Below are 20,264 nucleotides of genomic sequence, written 5' to 3'. Positions count from 1 at the left end.
CGGGTCCTCTATCTCTGATTGAGATTGGAAAGGGTGCCATATCCCTTACTGGGGGTGATAAGGGTACTGTTTCTCTGATTGAGAGTGAGAAGGGTGCCATATTCCTTACTCGGAGTGAGAATGGTACTGTATCTCCGATTAAGATTGAAAAATATGCCATATTTCTTACTGGCTGTGAGAAGGGTACTCTATCTCTGAATGCGATTGAAAAGGCTGCCATATTCCTTACTGGGAGTGAGAAGGGTACTCTATCTCTGATTGAGCTTGGAAAGGGTGCCATATATTTTACTGGGAGTGAGAAGGGTACTGTATCTCTGATTGAGAATGAGAAGGGTGCATTATTCCTTACTGGGAGTGAGAAGGGTACTGTATCTCTGATTGAGAGTGAGAAGGGTGCATTATTCCTTACTGGGAGTGAAAAGGGTACTGTATCTCCGATTGGGATTGAAAAATGTGCCATATTTCTTACTGGCAGTGAGAAGGGTACTGTATCTCTGAATGCGATTGAAAAGGGTGCCATATTCCTTACTGGGAGTGAGAAGGGTACTCTATCTCTGATTGAGCTTGGAAAGGGTGCCATATTCATTACTGGGAGTGAGAAGGGTACTGTATCTCTGATTGAGATGAGAAGGGTGCATTATTCCTTACTGGGAGTGAGAAGGGTACTGTATCTCTGATTGAGAGTGAGAGTGCATTATTCCTTACTGGGAATGAGAAGGGTATTCTATTTCTGATTGAGATTGGAAAAGGTGCCATATTCCTTCCTGGTAGTAAGAAGGGTACTTTATCTCTGATTGAGATTGGAAAGGGTGCCATATTCCTTACTGACAGTGAGACGGGTCCTCTATCTCTGATTGAGATTGGAAAGGGTGCCATATCCCTTACTGGGGGTGAGAAGGGTACTGTTTCTCTGATTGAGTGTGAGAAGGGTGCCATATTCCTTACTCGGAGTGAGAATGGTACTGTATCTCCGATTAGGATTGAAAAATGTGCCATATTTCTTACTGGCTGTGAGAAGGGTACTCTATCTCTGAATGCGATTGAAAAGGGTGCCATATTCCTTACTGGGAGTGAGAAGGGTACTCTATCTCTGATTGAGCTTGGAAAGGGTGCCATATTTATTACTGGGAGTGAGAAGGGTACTGTATCTCTGATTGAGAATGAGAAGGGTGCATTATTCCTTACTGGGAGTGAGAAGGGTACTGTATCTCTGATTGAGAGTGAGAAGGGTGCCATATTGCTTACTGGCAGTGAGACGGGTCCTCTATCTCTGATTGAGATTGGAAAGGGTGCCATATCCCTTACTGGGGGTGAGAAGGGTACTGTTTCTCTGATTGAGAGTGAGAAGGGTGCCATATTCCTTACTGGGAGTGAGAATGGTACTGTATCTCCAATTAAGATTGAAAAATGTGCCATATTTCTTACTGGGAGTGGGAAGGGTACTCTATCTCTGATTGAGCTTGGAAAGGGTGCCATATTTATTACTGGGAGTGAGAAGGGTACTGTATCTCTGATTGAGAATGAGAAGGGTGCATTATTCCTTACTGGGAGTGAAAAGGGTACTGTATCTCCGATTGGGATTGAATAATGTGCCATATTTCTTACTGGCAGTGAGAAGGGTACTGTATCTCTGAATGCGATTGAAAAGGGTGCCATATTCCTTACTGGGAGTGAGAAGGGTACTCTATCTCTGATTGAGCTTGGAAAGGGTGCCATATTCATTACTGGGAGTGAGAAGGGTACTGTATCTCTGATTGAGATGAGAAGGGTGCATTATTCCTTACTGGGAGTGAGAAGGGTACTGTATCTCTGATTGAGAGTGAGAGTGCATTATTCCTTACTGGGAATGAGAAGGGTATTCTATTTCTGATTGGGATTGGAAAAGGTGCCATATTCCTTCCTGGTAGTAAGAAGGGTACTTTATCTCTGATTGAGATTGGAAAGGGTGCCATATTCCTTACTGGCAGTGAGACGGGTCCTCTATCTCTGATTGAGATTGGAAAGGGTGCCATATCCCTTACTGGGGGTGAGAAGGGTACTGTTTCTCTGATTGAGAGTGAGAAGGGTGCCATATTCCTTACTCGGAGTGAGAATGGTACTGTATCTCCGATTAAGATTGAAAAATGTGCCATATTTCTTACTGGCTGTGAGAAGGGTACTCTATCTCTGAATGTGATTGAAAAGGGTGCCATATTCCTTACTGGGAGTGAGAAGGGTACTCTATCTCTGATTGAGCTTGGAAAGGGTGCCATATTTATTACTGGGAGTGAGAAGGGTACTGTATCTCTGATTGAGAATGAGAAGGGTTCATTATTCCTTACTGGGAGTGAGAAGGGTACTGTATCTCTGATTGAGAGTGAGAAGGGTGCCATATCCCTTACTGGGGGTGAGAAGGGTACTGTTTCTCTGATTGAGAGTGAGAAGGGTGCCATATTCCTTACTGGGAGTGAGAATGGTACTGTATCTCCGATTAAGATTGAAAAATATGCCATATTTCTTACTGGCTGTGAGAAGGGTACTCTATCTCTGAATGCGATTGAAAAGGCTGCCATATTCCTTACTGGGAGTGAGAAGGGTACTCTATCTCTGATTGAGCTTGGAAAGGGTGCCATATATTTTACTGGGAGTGAGAAGGGTACTGTATCTCTGATTGAGAATGAGAAGGGTGCATTATTCCTTACTGGGAGTGAGAAGGGTACTGTATCTCTGATTGAGAGTGAGAAGGGTGCATTATTCCTTACTGGGAGTGAAAAGGGTACTGTATCTCCGATTGGGATTGAAAAATGTGCCATATTTCTTACTGGCAGTGAGAAGGGTACTGTATCTCTGAATGCGATTGAAAAGGGTGCCATATTCCTTACTGGGAGTGAGAAGGGTACTCTATCTCTGATTGAGCTTGGAAAGGGTGCCATATTCATTACTGGGAGTGAGAAGGGTACTGTATCTCTGATTGAGATGAGAAGGGTGCATTATTCCTTACTGGGAGTGAGAAGGGTACTGTATCTCTGATTGAGAGTGAGAGTGCATTATTCCTTACTGGGAATGAGAAGGGTATTCTATTTCTGATTGAGATTGGAAAAGGTGCCATATTCCTTCCTGGTAGTAAGAAGGGTACTTTATCTCTGATTGAGATTGGAAAGGGTGCCATATTCCTTACTGACAGTGAGACGGGTCTTCTATCTCTGATTGAGATTGGAAAGGGTGCCATATCCCTTACTGGGGGTGAAGGGTACTGTTTCTCTGATTGAGAGTGAGAAGGGTGCCATATTCCTTACTGGGAGTGAGAATGGTACTGAATCTCCAATTAAGATTGAAAAATGTGCCATATTTCTTACTGGGAGTGAGAAGGGTACTGTATTTCTGAATGCGATTGAAAAGGGTGCCATATTCCTTACTGGGAGTGAGAAGGGTACTCTATCTCTGTTTGAGAGTGAGAAAGGTCCTATATTCTTTACTGGGACTGAGAAGGGCACTGTATCACTGATTGAGAGTTAGAAGGGTGCCATATTCCTTACTGGGAGTGAGAAGGGTACTGGGAGTGTGAATGGTACTGTATGTTTGATTGAGCATGGGAAGGGTGCCATATTCCTTACTGGGAGTGAAAAGGATACTGTATCTCTGATTGAGATTGAAAAGGGTGCCATATTCCTTACTGGCAGTGAGAAGGGTAGTCTCTCTCTAATTGAGATTGGAAAGGGTGCCATATCCCTTACTGGGAGTGGGAAGTGTATGGTTTCTCTGATTGAGAGTGAGAAGGGTCCTATATTCTTTACTGAGAGTGAGAACGGTACTGTATCTCTGATTGAGAGTGAGAAGGGTGCCATATTCCTTACTGGAAGTGAGAAGGATACTGAGAGTGTGAACGGTACTGTATGTTTGATTGAGCATGGGAAGGGTTCCATATTCCTTACTGGAAGTGAAAAGGTTTCTGTATCTCTGATTGAGATTGAAAAAGGTGCCATATTCCTTACTGGCAGTGAGACGGGTCCTCTATCTCTGAATGCGATTGAAAAGGGTGCCATATTCCTTACTGGAAGTGAGAAGGGTACTCTATCTCTGATTGAGCTTGGAAAGGGTGCCATATTTATTACTGGGAGTGAGAAGGGTACTGTATCTCTGATTGAGAATGAGAAGGATGCATTATTCCTTACTGGGAGTTAGAAGGGTACTGTATCTCTGATTGAGAGTGAGAAGGGTGCATTATTCCTTACTGGGAGTGAAAATGGTACTGTATCTCCAATTGAGATTGAAAAATGTGCCATATTTCTTACTGGGAGTGAAAAGGATACTGTATCTCTGATTGAGATTGAAAAGGGTGCCATATTCCTTACTGGCAGTGAGAAGGGTAGTCTCTCTCTAATTGAGATTGGAAAGGGTGCCATATCCCTTACTGGGAGTGGGAAGTGTATGGTTTCTCTGATTGAGAGTGAGAAGGGTCCTATATTCTTTACTGAGAGTGAGAACGGTACTGTATCTCTGATTGAGAGTGAGAAGGGTGCCATATTCCTTACTGGAAGTGAGAAGGATACTGAGAGTGTGAACGGTACTGTATGTTTGATTGAGCATGGGAAGGGTTCCATATTCCTTACTGGAAGTGAAAAGGTTTCTGTATCTCTGATTGAGATTGAAAAAGGTGCCATATTCCTTACTGGCAGTGAGACGGGTCCTCTATCTCTGAATGCGATTGAAAAGGGTGCCATATTCCTTACTGGAAGTGAGAAGGGTACTCTATCTCTGATTGAGCTTGGAAAGGGTGCCATATTTATTACTGGGAGTGAGAAGGGTACTGTATCTCTGATTGAGAATGAGAAGGGTGCATTATTCCTTACTGGGAGTGAAAATGGTACTGTATCTCCAATTGAGATTGAAAAATGTGCCATATTTCTTACTGGCAGTGAGAAGGGTACTGTATCTCTGAATGCGATTGAAAAGGGTGCCATATTCCTAACTGGGAGTGAGAAGGGTACTCTATCTCTGATTGAGCTTGGAAAGGGTGCCATATTCATTACTGGGAGTGAGAAGGGTACTGTATCGCTGATTGAGAATGAGAAGGGTGCATTATTCCTTACTGGGAGTGAGAAGGGTACTGTATCTCTGATTGAGAGTGCATTATTCCTTACTTGGAGTGAAAAGGGTGCTGTATCTCCGATTGAGATTGAAAAATGTGCCATATTTATTACTGGCAGTGAGAAGGGTACTGTATCTCTGAATGCGATTGAAAATGGTGCCATATTCCTTACTGGCAGTAAGAAGGGTACCCTATCTCTGATTGAGATTGGAAAGAGTGCCATATTCCTTACTGGCAGTGAGACGGTCCTCTATCTCTGATTGAGATTGGAAAGGGTGCCATATCCCTTACTGGTGGTGAGAAGGGTACTGTTTCTCTGATTGAGAGTGAGAAGGGCGCATTATTCCTTATTGAGAGTGAAAAGGGTACTGTATCTCCAATTGAGATTGAAAAATGTGCCATATTTCTTACTGGCAGTGAGAGGGTACTGTATTTCTGATTGCGATTGAAAAGGGTGCCATATTCCTTACTGGCAGTAAGAAGGGTACTTTATCTCTGATTGAGATTGGAAAGGGTGCCATATTCCTTACTGGCAGTGAGACGGGTCCTCTATCTCTGATTGAGATTGGAAAGGGTGCCATATCCCTTACTGGGGGTGAGAAGGGTACTGTTTCTCTGATTGAGAGTGAGAAGGGTGCCATATTCCTTACTCGGAGTGAGAATGGTACTGTATCTCCGATTAAGATTGAAAAATATGCCATATTTCTTACTGGCTGTGATAAGGGTACTCTATCTCTGAATGCGATTGAAAAGGCTGCCATATTCCTTACTGGGAGTGAGAAGGGTACTCTATCTCTGATTGAGCTTGGAAAGGGTGCCATATATTTTACTGGGAGTGAGAAGGGTACTGTATCTCTGATTGAGAATGAGAAGGGTGCATTATTCCTTACTGGGAGTGAGAAGGGTACTGTATCTCTGATTGAGAGTGAGAAGGGTGCATTATTCCTTACTGGGAGTGAAAAGGGTACTGTATCTCCGATTGGGATTGAAAAATGTGCCATATTTCTTACTGGCAGTGAGAAGGGTACTGTATCTCTGAATGCGATTGAAAAGGGTGCCATATTCCTTACTGGGAGTGAGAAGGGTACTCTATCTCTGATTGAGCTTGGAAAGGGTGCCATATTCATTACTGGGAGTGAGAAGGGTACTGTATCTCTGATTGAGATGAGAAGGGTGCATTATTCCTTACTGGGAGTGAGAAGGGTACTGTATCTCTGATTGAGAGTGAGAGTGCATTATTCCTTACTGGGAATGAGAAGGGTATTCTATTTCTGATTGAGATTGGAAAAGGTGCCATATTCCTTCCTGGTAGTAAGAAGGGTACTTTATCTCTGATTGAGATTGGAAAGGGTGCCATATTCCTTACTGACAGTGAGACGGGTCCTCTATCTCTGATTGAGATTGGAAAGGGTGCCATATCCCTTACTGGGGGTGAGAAGGGTACTGTTTCTCTGATTGAGTGTGAGAAGGGTGCCATATTCCTTACTCGGAGTGAGAATGGTACTGTATCTCCGATTAGGATTGAAAAATGTGCCATATTTCTTACTGGCTGTGAGAAGGGTACTCTATCTCTGAATGCGATTGAAAAGGGTGCCATATTCCTTACTGGGAGTGAGAAGGGTACTCTATCTCTGATTGAGCTTGGAAAGGGTGCCATATTTATTACTGGGAGTGAGAAGGGTACTGTATCTCTGATTGAGAATGAGAAGGGTGCATTATTCCTTACTGGGAGTGAGAAGGGTACTGTATCTCTGATTGAGAGTGAGAAGGGTGCCATATTGCTTACTGGCAGTGAGACGGGTCCTCTATCTCTGATTGAGATTGGAAAGGGTGCCATATCCCTTACTGGGGGTGAGAAGGGTACTGTTTCTCTGATTGAGAGTGAGAAGGGTGCCATATTCCTTACTGGGAGTGAGAATGGTACTGTATCTCCAATTAAGATTGAAAAATGTGCCATATTTCTTACTGGGAGTGAGAAGGGTACTCTATCTCTGATTGAGCTTGGAAAGGGTGCCATATTTATTACTGGGAGTGAGAAGGGTACTGTATCTCTGATTGAGAATGAGAAGGGTGCATTATTCCTTACTGGGAGTGAGAAGGGTACTGTATCTCTGATTGAGAGTGAGAAGGGTGCCATATTCCTTACTGGCAGTGAGACGGGTCCTCTATCTCTGATTGAGATTGGAAAGGGTGCCATATCCCTTACTGGGGGTGAGAAGGGTACTGTTTCTCTGATTGAGAGTGAGAAGGGTGCCATATTCCTTACTGGGAGTGAGAATGGTACTGTATCTCCAATTAAGATTGACAAAATGTGCCATATTTCTTACTGGGAGTGAGAAGGGTACTCTATCTCTGATTGAGCTTGGAAAGGGTGCCATATTCATTACTGGGAGTGAGAAGGATACTGTATCTCTGATTGAGATTGAGAAGCGTGCATTATTCCTTACTGGGAGTGAGAAGGGTACTGTATCTCTGAATGAGAGTGCATTATTCCTTACTGGGAGTGAAAAGGGTGCTGTATCTCTGACTGAGATTGAAAAATGTGCCATATTTATTACTGGCAGTGAGAAGGGTACTGTATCTCTGAATGCGATTGAAAATGGTGCCATATTCCTTACTGGCAGTAAGAAGGGTACCCTATTTCTGATTGAGATTGGAAAGAGTGCCATATTCCTTACTGGCAGTGAGACGGTCCTCTATCTCTGATTGAGATTGGAAAGGGTGCCATATCCCTTACTGGTGGTGAGAAGGGTACTGTTTCTCTGATTGAGAGTGAGAAGGGTGCATTATTCCTTATTGAGAGTGAAAAGGGTAGTGTATCTCCAATTGAGATTGAAAAATGTGCCATATTTCTTACTGGCAGTGAGAGGGTACTGTATTTCTGATTGCGATTGAAAAGGGTGCCATATTCCTTACTGGCAGTAAGAAGGGTACTTTATCTCTGATTGAGATTGGAAAGGGTGCCATATTCCTTACTGGCAGTGAGACGGGTCCTCTATCTCTGATTGAGATTGGAAAGGGTGCCATATCCCTTACTGGGGGTGAGAAGGGTACTGTTTCTCTGATTGAGAGTGAGAAGGGTGCCATATTCCTTACTGGGAGTGAGAATGGTACTGTATCTCCAATTAAGATTGACAAAATGTGCCATATTTCTTACTGGGAGTGAGAAGGGTACTCTATCTCTGATTGAGCTTGGAAAGGGTGCCATATTCATTACTGGCAGTGAGAAGGGTACTGTATCTCTGATTGAGATTGAGAAGCGTGCATTATTCCTTACTGGGAGTGAGAAGGGTACTGTATCTCTGATTGAGAGTGCATTATTCCTTACTGGGAGTGAAAAGGGTGCTGTATCTCCGACTGAGATTGAAAAATGTGCCATATTTATTACTGGCAGTGAGAAGGGTACTGTATCTCTGAATGCGATTGAAAATGGTGCCATATTCCTTACTGGCAGTAAGAAGGGTACCCTATTTCTGATTGAGATTGGAAAGAGTGCCATATTCCTTACTGGCAGTGAGACGGTCCTCTATCACTGATTGAGATTGGAAAGGGTGCCATATCCCTTACTGGTGGTGAGAAGGGTACTGTTTCTCTGATTGAGAGTGAGAAGGGTGCATTATTCCTTATTGAGAGTGAAAAGGGTACTGTATCTCCAATTGAGATTGAAAAATGTGCCATATTTCTTACTGGCAGTGAGAGGGTACTGTATTTCTGATTGCGATTGAAAAGGGTGCCATATTCCTTACTGGCAGTAAGAAGGGTACTTTATCTCTGATTGAGATTGGAAAGGGTGCCATATTCCTTACCGGCAGTGAGACGGGTCCTCTATCTCTGATTGAGATTGGAAAGGGTGCCATATCCCTTACTGGGGGTGAGAAGGGTACTGTTTCTCTGATTGAGAGTGAGAAGGTTGCCATATTCCTTACTCGGAGTGAGAACGGTACTGTATCTCCGATTAAGATTGAAAAATTTGCCATATTTCTTACTGGCTGTGAGAAGGGTACTCTATCTCTGAATGCGATTGAAAAGGGTGCCATATTCCTTACTGGGAGTGAGAAGGGTACTCTATCTCTGATTGAGCTTGGAAAGGGTGCCATATATTTTACTGGGAGTGAGAAGGTTACTGTATCTCTGATTGAGAATGAGAAGGGTGCATTATTCCTTACTGGGAGTGAGAAGGGTACTGTATCTCTGATTGAGAGTGAGAAGGGTGCATTATTCCTTACTGGGAGTGAAAAGGGTACTGTATCTCCGATTGGGATTGAATAATGTGCCATATTTCTTACTGGCAGTGAGAAGGGTACTGTATCTCTGAATGCGATTGAAAAGGGTGCCATATTCCTTACTGGGAGTGAGAAGGGTACTCTATCTCTGATTGAGCTTGGAAAGGGTGCCATATTCATTACTGGGAGTGAGAAGGGTACTGTATCTCTGATTGAGATGAGAAGGGTGCATTATTCCTTACTGGGAGTGAGAAGGGTACTGTATCTCTGATTGAGAGTGAGAGTGCATTATTCCTTACTGGGAATGAGAAGGGTATTCTATTTCTGATTGGGATTGGAAAAGGTGCCATATTCCTTCCTGGTAGTAAGAAGGGTACTTTATCTCTGATTGAGATTGGAAAGGGTGCCATATTCCTTACTGGCAGTGAGACGGGTCCTCTATCTCTGATTGAGATTGGAAAGGGTGCCATATCCCTTACTGGGGGTGAGAAGGGTACTGTTTCTCTGATTGAGAGTGAGAAGGGTGCCATATTCCTTACTCGGAGTGAGAATGGTACTGTATCTCCGATTAAGATTGAAAAATGTGCCATATTTCTTACTGGCTGTGAGAAGGGTACTCTATCTCTGAATGCGATTGAAAAGGGTGCCATATTCCTTACTGGGAGTGAGAAGGGTACTCTATCTCTGATTGAGCTTGGAAAGGGTGGCATATTTATTACTGGGAGTGAGAAGGGTACTGTATCTCTGATTGAGAATGAGAAGGGTGCATTATTCCTTACTGGGAGTGAGAAGGGTACTGTATCTCTGATTGAGAATGAGAAGGGTGCATTATTCCTTACTGGGAGTGAGAAGGGTACTGTATCTCTGATTGAGATTGGAAAGGGTGCCATATCCCTTACTGGGGGTGAGAAGGGTACTGTTTCTCTGATTGAGAGTGAGAAGGGTGCCATATTCCTTACTCGGAGTGAGAATGGTACTGTATCTCCGATTAAGATTGAAAAATATGCCATATTTCTTACTGGCTGTGAGAAGGGTACTCTATCTCTGAATGCGATTGAAAAGGGTGCCATATTCCTTACTGGGAGTGAGAAGGGTACTCTATCTCTGATTGAGCTTGGAAAGGGTGCCATATATTTTACTGGGAGTGAGAAGGGTACTGTATCTCTGATTGAGAATGAGAAGGGTGCATTATTCCTTACTGGGAGTTAGAAGGGTACTGTATCTCTGATTGAGAGTGAGAAGGGTGCATTATTCCTTACTGGGAGTGAAAAGGCTACTGTATCTCCGATTGGGATTGAAAAATGTGCCATATTTCTTACTGGCAGTGAAAAGGGTACTGTATCTCTGAATGCGATTGAAAAGGGTGCTATATTCCTTACTGGGAGTGAGAAGGGTACTCTATCTCTGATTGAGCTTGGAAAGGGTGCCATATTCATTACTGGGAGTGAGAAGGGTACTGTATCTCTGATTGAGATGAGAAGGGTGCATTATTCCTTACTGGGAGTGAGAAGGGTACTGTATCTCTGATTGAGAGTGAGAAAGGTCCTAAATTCTTTAATGGGACTGAGAAGGGCACTGTATCGCTGATTGAGAGTTAGAAGGGTGCCATATTCCTTACTGGGAGTAGGAAGGGTACTGGGAGTGTGAATGGTACTGTATGTTTGATTGAGCGTGGGAAGGGTGCCATATTCCTTACTGGGAGTGAAAAGGGTACTGTATCTGTGATTGAGATTGAAAAGGGTGCCATATTCCTTACTGGCAGTGAGAAGGGTAGTCTCTCTCTAATTGAGATTGGAAAGGGTGCCATATCCCTTACTGGGAGTGGGAAGTGTACGGTTTCTCTGATTGAGAGTGAGAAGGGTCCTATATTCTTTACTGAGAGTGAGAACGGTACTGTATCTCTGATTGAGAGTGAGAAGGGTGCCATATTCCTTACTGGAAGTGAGAAGGATACTCGGAGTATGAATGGTACTGTATGTTTGATTGAGCATGGGAAGGGTGCCATATTCCTTACTGGAAGTGAAAAGGTTTCTGTATCTCTGATTGAGAGTTAGAAGGGTGCCATATTCCCTACTGGGAGTGAGAAGGGTACTGGGAGTGTGAATGGTACTGTATGTTTGATTGAGCGTGGGAAGGGTGCCATATTCCTTACTGGGAGTGTAAAGGATACTGTATCTCTGATTGAGATTGAAAAGGGTGCCATATTCCTTACTGGCAGTGAGAAGGGTTGTCGTCCTCTAATTGAGATTGGAAAGGGTGCCATATCCCTTACTGGGAGTGGGAAGTGTATGGTTTCTATGATTGAGAGTGAGAAGGGCCCTATATTCTGTACTGAGAGTGAAAACGGTACTGTATCTCTGATTGAGAGTGAGAAGGGTGCCATATTCCTTACTGGAAGTGAGAAGGATACTGAGAGTGTGAATGGTACTGTATCGCTGATTGAGATTGAAAAAGGTGCCATATTCCTTATTGGCAATAAGAAGGGTACTTTATCTCTGATTGAGATTGGAAAGGGTGCCATATTCCTTACTGGCAGTGAGATGGGTCCTCTATCTCTGAATGTGATTGAAAAGGGTGCCATATTCCTTACTGGGAGTGAAAAGGGTACTCTATCTCTGATTGAGCTTTGAAAGGGTGCCATATTTATTACTGGGAGTGAGAAGGGTACTGTATCTCTGATTGAGAATGAGAAGGATGCATTATTCCTTACTGGGAGTGAGAAGGGTACTGTATCTCTGATTGAGAGTGAGAAGGGTGCATTATTCCTTACTGGGAGTGAAAAGGGTACTGTATCTACGATTGAGATTGAAAAATGTGCCATATTTCTTACTGGCAGTGAGAAGGGTACTGTATCTCTGAATGCGATTGAAAAGGGTGTCATATTCCTAACTGGGAGTGAGAAGGGTACTCTATCTCTGATTGAGCTTGGAAAGGGAGCCATATTCATTACTGGGAGTGAGAAGGGTACTGTATCTCTGATTGAGAATGAGAAGGGTGCATTATTCCTTACTGGGAGTGAGAAGGGTACTGTATCTCTGATTGAGAGTGAGAGTGCATTATTCCTTACTGGGAGTGAGAAGGGTATTCTATTTCTGATTGAGATTGGAAAAGGTGCCATATTCCTTACTGGCAGTAAGAAGGGTACTTCATCTCTGATTGAGATTGGAAAGGGTGCCATATTCCTTACTGGCAGTGAGACGGGTTCCTCTATCTCTGATTGAGATTGGAAAGGGTGCCATATCCCTTACTGGGGGTGAGAAGGGTACTGTTTCTCTGATTGAGAGTGAGAAGGATGCCATATTCCTTACTGGGAGTGAGAATGGTACTGTATCTCCGATTAAGATTGAACAATGTGCCATATTTCATACTGGCAGTGAGAAGGGTACTCTATCTCTGAATGCGATTGAAAAGGGTGCCATATTCCTTACTGGGGGTGAGAAGGGTACTCTATCTCTGATTGAGCTTGGAAAGGTGTCATATCTATTACTGGGAGTGAGAAGGGTACTGTATCTCTGATTGAGAATGAGAAGGGTGCATTCTTCCTTACTGGGAGTGAGAAGGGTACTGTATCTCTGATTGAGAGTGAGAGTGCATTATTCCTTACTGGGAGTGAGAAGGGTACTCTATTTCTGATTGAGATTGGAAAAGGTGCCATATTCCTTACTGGCAGTGAGAAGGGTACTCTATCTCTGAATGAGATTGAAAAGGGTGCCATATTCCTTACTGGGAGTGAGAAGGGTACTCTATCTCTGATTGAGCTTGGAAAGGGTGCCATATTCCTTACAGGGAGTGAGAAGGGTACTGTATCTCGGATTGAGAGCGAGAAGGGTGAATTATTCCTTACTGGGAGTGAGAAGGGCACTGTATCTCTGATTGAGAGTGAGAAAGGTCCTATATTCTTTACTGGGAGTGAGAAGGGCACTGTATCGCTGATTGAGAGTGAGAGTGCATTATTCCTTACTGGGAGTGAGAAGGGTATTCTATTTGTGATTGAGATTGGAAAAGGTGCCATATTCCTTACTGGCAGTAAGATGGGTAGTTTATCTCTGATTTAGATTGGAAAGGGTGCCATATTCCTTACTGGCAGTGAGACGGGTCCTCTATCTCTGATTGAGATTGGAAAGGGTGCCATATTCCTTACTCGGAGTGAGAATGGTACTGTATCTCCGATTGAGATTGAAAAATGTGCCATATTTCCTACTGGCAGTGAGAAGGGTACTGTATTTCTGAATGCTATTGAAAAGGGTGCCATATTCCTTACTGGGAGTGAGAAGGATACTGAGAGTGTGAATGGTACTGTATGTTTGATTGAGCATGGGAAGGGTGCCATATTCCTTACTGGGAGTGAGATGGATACTGTATCTCTGATTGAGATTGAAAAGGGTGCCATATTCCATACTGGCAGTGCGAAGGGTAGTCTCTCTCTAATTGAGATTGGAAAGGGTGCCATATCCCTTACTGGGAGTGGGAAGTGTATGGTTTCTCTGATTGAGAGTGAGAAGGGTCCTATATTCTTTACTGAGAGTGAGAACGGTACTGTATCTCTGATTGAGAGTGAGAAGGGTGCCATATTCCTTACTGGAAGTGAGAAGGATACTGAGAGTGTGAATGGTACTGTATGTTTGATTGAGCATGGCAAGGGTGCCATATTCCTTACTGGAAGTGAAAAGGTTTCTGTATCTCTGATTGAGATTGAAAAAAGTGCCATATTCCTTAGTGGCAGTAAGAAGGGTACTTTATCTCTGATTTAGAATGGAAAGGGTGCCATATACCTTACTGGCAGTGAGACGGGTCCTCTATCTCTGAATGCGATTGAAAAGGGTGCCATATTCCTTACTGGAAGTGAGAAGGGTACTCTATCTCTGATTGAGCTTGGAAAGGCTGCCATATTTATTACTGGGAGTGAGAAGGGTACTGTATCTCTGATTGAGAATGAGAAGGATGCATTATTCCTTACTGGGAGTGAGAAGGGTACTGTATCTCTGATTGAGAGTGAGAAGGGTGCATTATTCCTAACTGGGAGTGAAAATGGTACTGTATCTCCAATTGAGATTGAAAAATGTGCCATATTTCTTACTGACAGTGAGAAGGGTACTGTATCTCTGAATGCGATTGAAAAGGGTGCCATATTCCTAACTGGGAGTGAGAAGGGTACTCTATCTCTGATTCAGCTTGGAAAGGGTGCCATATTCATTACTGGGAGTGAGAAGGGTACTGTATCTCTGATTGAGAATGAGAAGGGTGCATTATTCCTTACTGGGAGTGAGAAGGGTACTGTATCTCTGATTGAGAGTGCATTATTCCTTACTGGGAGTGAAAAGGCTGCTGTATCTCCGATTGAGATTGAAAAATGTGCCATATTTATTACTGGCAGTGAGAAGGGTACTGTATCTCTGAATGCGATTGAAAATTGTGCCATATTCCTTACTGGCAGTAGGAAGGGTACCCTATCTCTGATTGAGATTGGAAAGAGTGCCATATTCCTTACTGGCAGTGAGACGGTCCTCTTTCTCTGATTGAGATTGGAAAGGGTGCCATATCCCTTACTGGTGGTGAGAAGGGTACTGTTTCTCTGATTGAGAGTGAGAAGGGTGCATTATTCCTTACTGAGAGTGAAAAGGGTACTGTATCTCCGATTGAGATTGAAAAATGTGCCATATTTCTTACTGGCAGTGAGAGGGTACTGTATTTCTGAATGCGATTGAAAAGGGTGCCATATTCCTTACTGGGAGTGAGAAGGGTACTCTATCTCTGATTGAGCTTGGAAAGGGTGCCATATTCATTACTGGGAGTGGGAAGGGTACTGTATCTCTGATTGAGAATGAGAAGGGTGCATTATTCATTACTGGGAGTGAGAAGGGTAATGTATCTCTGATTGAGAGTGAGGGTGCATTATTCCTTACTAGAAGTGAGAAGGGTACTCTATTTCTGATTGAGATTGGAAAAGGTGCCATATTCCTTACTGGCAGTAAGAAGGGTACTGTATCTCTGATTGAGAGTGAGAAGGGTGCCATATTCCTTATTGGCAGTGAGACGGGTCCTCTATCTCTGATTGAGAGTGAGAAGGGTGCATTATTCCTTACTGGGAGTGAAAAGGGTACTGTATCTCCGATTGAGATTGAAAAATGTGCCATATTTCTTACTGGCAGTGAGAAGGGTACTGTATCTCTGAATGCGATTGAAAAGGGTGCCATATTCCTTACTGGGAGTGAGAAGGGTACTGTATCTCTGATTGAGAGTGAGAGTGCATTATTCCTTACTGGGAATGAGAAGGGTATTCTATTTCTGATTGAGATTGGAAAAGGTGCCATATTCCTTCCTGGTAGTAAGAAGGGTACTTTATCTCTGATTGAGATTCGAAAGGGTGCCATATTTCTTACTGGCAGTGAGACGGGTCCTCTATCTCTGATTGAGATTGGAAAGGATGCCATATCCCTTACTGGGGGTGAGAAGGGTACTGTTTCTCTGATTGAGAGTGAGAAGGGTGCCATATTCCTTACTCGGAGTGAGAATGGTACTGTATCTCCGATTAAGATTGAAAAATGTGCCATATTTCTTACTGGCTGTGAGAAGGGTACTCTATCTCTGAATGTGATTGAAAAGGGTGCCATATTCCTTACTGGGAGTGAGAAGGGTACTCTATCTCTGATTGAGCTTGGAAAGGGTGCCATATTTATTACTGGGAGTGAGAAGGGTACTGTATCTCTGATTGAGAATGAGAAGGGTGCATTATTCCTTACTGGGAGTGAGAAGGGTACTGTATCTCTGATTGAGAGTGAGAAGGGTGCCATATTCCTTACTGGCAGTGAGACGGGTCCTCTATCTCTGATTGAGATTGGAAAGGGTGCCATATCCCTTACTGGGAGTGAGAAGGGTACTGTTTCTCTGATTGAGAGTGAGAAGGGTGCCATATTCCTTACTGGGAGTGAGAATGGTACTGTATCTCCGATTAAGATTGAAAAATATGCCATATTTCTTACTGGCTGTGAGAAGGGTACTCTATCTCTGAATGCGATTGAAAAGGCTGCCATATTCCTTACTGGGAGTGAGAAGGGTACTCTATCTCTGATTGAGCTTGGAAAGGGTGCCATATATTTTACTGGGAGTGAGAAGGGTACTGTATCTCTGATTGAGAATGAGAAGGGTGCATTATTCCTTACTGGGAGTGAGAAGGGTACTGTATCTCTGATTGAGAGTGAGAAGGGTGCATTATTCCTTACTGGGAGTGAAAAGGGTACTGTATCTCCGATTGGGATTGAAAAATGTGCCATATTTCTTACTGGCAGTGAGAAGGGTACTGTATCTCTGAATGCGATTGAAAAGGGTGCCATATTCCTTACTGGGAGTGAGAAGGGTACTCTATCTCTGATTGAGCTTGGAAAGGGTGCCATATTCATTACTGGGAGTGAGAAGGGTACTGTATCTCTGATTGAGATGAGAAGGGTGCATTATTCCTTACTGGGAGTGAGAAGGGTACTGTATCTCTGATTGAGAGTGAGAGTGCATTATTCCTTACTGGGAATGAGAAGGGTATTCTATTTCTGATTGAGATTGGAAAAGGTGCCATATTCCTTCCTGGTAGTAAGAAGGGTACTTTATCTCTGATTGAGATTGGAAAGGGTGCCATATTCCTTACTGACAGTGAGACGGGTCCTCTATCTCTGATTGAGATTGGAAAGGGTGCCATATCCCTTACTGGGGGTGAGAAGGGTACTGTTTCTCTGATTGAGAGTGAGAAGGGTGCCATATTCCTTACTGGGAGTGAGAATGGTACTGTATCTCCAATTAAGATTGAAAAATGTGCCATATTTCTTACTGGGAGTGAGAAGGGTACTGTATTTCTGAATGCGATTGAAAAGGGTGCCATATTCCTTACTGGGAGTGAGAAGGGTACTCTATCTCTGTTTGAGAGTGAGAAAGGTCCTATATTCTTTACTGGGACTGAGAAGGGCACTGTATCACTGATTGAGAGTTAGAAGGGTGCCATATTCCTTACTGGGAGTGAGAAGGGTACTGGGAGTGTGAATGGTACTGTATGTTTGATTGAGCATGGGAAGGGTGCCATATTCCTTACTGGGAGTGAAAAGGATACTGTATCTCTGATTGAGATTGAAAAGGGTGCCATATTCCTTACTGGCAGTGAGAAGGGTAGTCTCTCTCTAATTGAGATTGGAAAGGGTGCCATATCCCTTACTGGGAGTGGGAAGTGTATGGTTTCTCTGATTGAGAGTGAGAAGGGTCCTATATTCTTTACTGAGAGTGAGAACGGTACTGTATCTCTGATTGAGAGTGAGAAGGGTGCCATATTCCTTACTGGAAGTGAAAAGGTTTCTGTATCTCTGATTGAGATTGAAAAAGGTGCCATATTCCTTACTGGCAGTGAGACGGGTCCTCTATCTCTGAATGCGATTGAAAAGGGTGCCATATTCCTTACTGGAAGTGAGAAGGGTACTGAGAGTGTGAACGGTACTGTATGTTTGATTGAGCATGGGAAGGGTTCCATATTCCTTACTGGAAGTGAAAAGGTTTCTGTATCTCTGATTGAGATTGAAAAAGGTGCCATATTCCTTACTGGCAGTGAGACGGGTCCTCTATCTCTGAATGCGATTGAAAAGGGTGCCATATTCCTTACTGGAAGTGAGAAGGGTACTCTATCTCTGATTGAGCTTGGAAAGGGTGCCATATTTATTACTGGGAGTGAGAAGGGTACTGTATCTCTGATTGAGAATGAGAAGGATGCATTATTCCTTACTGGGAGTTAGAAGGGTACTGTATCTCTGATTGAGAGTGAGAAGGGTGCATTATTCCTTACTGGGAGTGAAAATGGTACTGTATCTCCAATTGAGATTGAAAAATGTGCCATATTTCTTACTGGCAGTGAGAAGGGTACTGTATCTCTGAATGCGATTGAAAAGGGTGCCATATTCCTAACTGGGAGTGAGAAGGGTACTCTATCTCTGATTGAGCTTGGAAAGGGTGCCATATTCATTACTGGGAGTGAGAAGGGTACTGTATCGCTGATTGAGAATGAGAAGGGTGCATTATTCCTTACTGGGAGTGAGAAGGGTACTGTATCTCTGATTGAGAGTGCATTATTCCTTACTTGGAGTGAAAAGGGTGCTGTATCTCCGATTGAGATTGAAAAATGTGCCATATTTATTACTGGCAGTGAGAAGGGTACTGTATCTCTGAATGCAATTGAAAATGGTGCCATATTCCTTACTGGCAGTAAGAAGGGTACCCTATCTCTGATTGAGATTGGAAAGAGTGCCATATTCCTTACTGGCAGTGAGACGGTCCTCTATCTCTGATTGAGATTGGAAAGGGTGCCATATCCCTTACTGGTGGTGAGAAGGGTACTGTTTCTCTGATTGAGAGTGAGAAGGGCGCATTATTCCTTATTGAGAGTGAAAAGGGTACTGTATCTCCAATTGAGATTGAAAAATGTGCCATATTTCTTACTGGCAGTGAGAGGGTACTGTATTTCTGATTGCGATTGAAAAGGGTGCCATATTCCTTACTGGCAGTAAGAAGGGTACTTTATCTCTGATTGAGATTGGAAAGGGTGCCATATTCCTTACTGGCAGTGAGACGGGTCCTCTATCTCTGATTGAGATTGGAAAGGGTGCCATATCCCTTACTGGGGGTGATAAGGGTACTGTTTCTCTGATTGAGAGTGAGAAGGGTGCCATATTCCTTACTCGGAGTGAGAATGGTACTGTATCTCCGATTAAGATTGAAAAATATGCCATATTTCTTACTGGCTGTGAGAAGGGTACTCTATCTCTGAATGCGATTGAAAAGGCTGCCATATTCCTTACTGGGAGTGAGAAGGGTACTCTATCTCTGATTGAGCTTGGAAAGGGTGCCATATATTTTACTGGGAGTGAGAAGGGTACTGTATCTCTGATTGAGAATGAGAAGGGTGCATTATTCCTTACTGGGAGTGAGAAGGGTACTGTATCTCTGATTGAGAGTGAGAAGGGTGCATTATTCCTTACTGGGAGTGAAAAGGGTACTGTATCTCCGATTGGGATTGAAAAATGTGCCATATTTCTTACTGGCAGTGAGAAGGGTACTGTATCTCTGAATGCGATTGAAAAGGGTGCCATATTCCTTACTGGGAGTGAGAAGGGTACTCTATCTCTGATTGAGCTTGGAAAGGGTGCCATATTCATTACTGGGAGTGAGAAGGGTACTGTATCTCTGATTGAGATGAGAAGGGTGCATTATTCCTTACTGGGAGTGAGAAGGGTACTGTATCTCTGATTGAGAGTGAGAGTGCATTATTCCTTACTGGGAATGAGAAGGGTATTCTATTTCTGATTGAGATTGGAAAAGGTGCCATATTCCTTCCTGGTAGTAAGAAGGGTACTTTATCTCTGATTGAGATTGGAAAGGGTGCCATATTCCTTACTGACAGTGAGACGGGTCCTCTATCTCTGATTGAGATTGGAAAGGGTGCCATATCCCTTACTGGGGGTGAGAAGGGTACTGTTTCTCTGATTGAGTGTGAGAAGGGTGCCATATTCCTTACTCGGAGTGAGAATGGTACTGTATCTCCGATTAGGATTGAAAAATGTGCCATATTTCTTACTGGCTGTGAGAAGGGTACTCTATCTCTGAATGCGATTGAAAAGGGTGCCATATTCCTTACTGGGAGTGAGAAGGGTACTCTATCTCTGATTGAGCTTGGAAAGGGTGCCATATTTATTACTGGGAGTGAGAAGGGTACTGTATCTCTGATTGAGAATGAGAAGGGTGCATTATTCCTTACTGGGAGTGAGAAGGGTACTGTATCTCTGATTGAGAGTGAGAAGGGTGCCATATTGCTTACTGGCAGTGAGACGGGTCCTCTATCTCTGATTGAGATTGGAAAGGGTGCCATATCCCTTACTGGGGGTGAGAAGGGTACTGTTTCTCTGATTGAGAGTGAGAAGGGTGCCATATTCCTTACTGGGAGTGAGAATGGT

The sequence above is a fragment of the Ambystoma mexicanum genome, chromosome 11, assembly GCF_040938575.1.
Source record: "Ambystoma mexicanum isolate Mex_15411 chromosome 11, UKY_AmexF1_1, whole genome shotgun sequence".
Taxonomy (NCBI): Eukaryota; Metazoa; Chordata; class Amphibia; order Caudata; family Ambystomatidae; genus Ambystoma; species Ambystoma mexicanum.
This window is presented reverse-complemented; position numbering follows the sequence as displayed.